Below are 2,326 nucleotides of genomic sequence, written 5' to 3' on the forward strand. Positions count from 1 at the left end.
CTTTGTTGCACAGGCCTGGAAAGATATGAGGTCCCTGTGTACTGGGGGCTATCTCATGCTGACATCTGTCTAACAAGCACTTCGCCATAGAGGTGATCTTGAGAGGTGGCAACCATGGAGGTTGCTGTCCCGTATAGAATCATTGTCTCTGTGACCCGTCTGACTCAGCCACCTTTTTGCGCTTTGGAGACATTTCCAAAGATGGAAGGTAGAGAGACTGTTACAGCTCAGGTGACCCTTCTGTCCCAGATCCCTGCTCTGACTGGCACTGGGCTCTCTGACTTGCAGAAGCTGTGGTCAGATGCCTGGCCAAACCTGGGTCCACATAATACCAGCATTGCAGAGGCATTTACAGAGGCGTTGATTAACTCTCATTGTGAGATTAGGGCCCACAAATCTCCTGAGTATCCAACTCCCAAGTAGATGAACCCATATCAGCTTCGGTCTGTCAGGAGCCACACTGTGCACACCTCCAGCTAGAAAAGCCCTTGGAAGCACTAGGTAACAAAGGGGCTTTTCATTCAATGTCTCTCTGTCTCTTCAAATAGCAAAGGTTAAACAAGTCAAGAGGTGTCAAGAGAAGATTCTGGAGCACACTAAGTAGAAAGAGTTTTACAACATGCATTCGGCAACCATAAGCAACTAAAACAGGAGGTAACTGAGCTGGTAACAAACCTATGGTTTCCTGTCACTAAAATGTATGTGAAAAAGGTAAAGATACATGTTTTTAAGAAAATTTTTTAATTGTGCCTTGGGAATTGTAGGGCACTGCCGGGGCAATGGTTAAGGACCATTCACAGTATGCCAGAAATCTAATATCTGACAATCAGTGAGGAAACCTGGTGTGGTTTCCCTGAAATAAATATTGTGCTATTCAGTTTTGAGTTCTTTGAGGTAGTCAGAAAAAATACCAACATAACACTTTAAAATACTCCTATGGAGTTTTGTACATGAACCCCAAAGCTACCATACTCTCACAGACATCTCACGCAATAAGTAAAGAAGGGATAAACATTGGTGGGACAGAATATATAGTGGCTAAATAGGATAAATATTGTCAGCACAGCAGCAATTTTCTGCACGACTGTTTTATTTAGGATGTTTCTGGGGATGAACAGGTCCATCACTTGAACAGAGTTTGAAAATGAATGATACAGAAAGGGCATCTTGACTTCAAATTCCTGATTTCTGGTGCAGTAATTCCTCAGCTACTTAGCAGTCCTCTGTCTCTTACCAGTAAAATGTTGCCATCTTTTAGGTGGAATATCTGTTTTTCTGCATCATCTACAGTGCTTCAGAGGACTGGGACTGCTTTTAGTGTGAGAACTCTAATATTCCAACAAATATGAACACTCTGTGCCCCTTATTGCCTCTTTGCTTATCCACTAATTGGTGAGACTTGCTGCATTTTCCATAAAGGTAAGGTCTACAGTTTTTGAATCTGAAGTAATTTTAACTTCACATAACATGGCTACAAAGTTTGGAATCGTGATTTAGCATTGCTATTGTTGTTTGCTTATGTCTGCAAGATATAAACTAGGCAGAAAATACCACCTCTGAATTTTTTTAAAGTTCTTTGTAAAATGTGTCAGTTTATGAACATTTTTAAATTACAGATGTTCTGATTTTCTTTTTTTAGCATTTCACTTTTTTATTCTATATTTCTTGTGGGAACCCGTGTCCCAGACTGGTCAAAAGTCCTAGACGTACCAGGACAAATCATCATCCCGGGTATAAGACATATAGGCTCTGTTTTCCCATCTGTCTCTTTATTTTGTGATTCCATGTGCCCTGCTTCTGGTACGGGAGATGTTGAAGCAGTTTGGACCTCCATGGTAACATTGTCCTGCTTATCAGCTGTTTGTCCAGTCCTGGAGAAGCATCATTGTTGTCCATCAAAAGGCTGATCACTTTGAGAGGACAGTATAAACAAATTCACTAAGGTTTCATCTGAGCAAGACAGAGCTGATGCTGAAGAAGGAATCTCCAGGAACATGAATATCCTGGGGGGAAGAGAGATTTCATTTCTTAGTGAGCATTTGCCTATTTTTCCACAAATCACTGGCAGTACAGGAGTGTGTTTATTACCCTATGTCCATCTTGAGCGAGGTGTGGTGAGAAAGGCAGCACTGCCTCTTCCTGGGTGTATCCTTAGGGCTGGCAAGCTGTCAGGGAAGACACTAGAAGGTATGCCAGCTGAGATGTGCCATCCTGGAACAGGGCACTTCCCAGGGCTGTGCCTATGCTAGCACAGCTCACTCCTGATGGAGTGCAGCAGTTTAATGGGTCGAAATCTACCTCCGTCATTTCTTCTTCTTCCCCAGGC

General features: G+C 42.6%; 1 long non-coding RNA gene across 2 annotated transcripts; it reads left to right on the forward strand.

Moving 5' to 3' along the window:
- Positions 1 to 250: 250 nt before the first annotated feature.
- Positions 251 to 2,058, forward strand: LOC113999792. 2 transcript variants are annotated; one of them, XR_003544984.2, is made up of 3 exons: positions 251 to 501; positions 1,259 to 1,419; positions 1,810 to 2,058. It is a non-coding gene; the product is annotated as an uncharacterized LOC113999792 (long non-coding RNA). The 2 variants fall into 2 exon arrangements; XR_005564802.1 differs by lacking the exon at positions 251 to 501 and adding an exon at positions 511 to 654.
- The last annotated feature ends 268 nt before the right edge of the window (positions 2,059 to 2,326 follow it).

The sequence above is a fragment of the Pipra filicauda genome, unplaced genomic scaffold (genome assembly GCF_003945595.2).
Source record: "Pipra filicauda isolate LSUMZ 115617 unplaced genomic scaffold, ASM394559v2 scaffold115_size4368891_pilon, whole genome shotgun sequence".
Lineage (NCBI taxonomy): Eukaryota > Metazoa > Chordata > Aves > Passeriformes > Pipridae > Pipra > Pipra filicauda.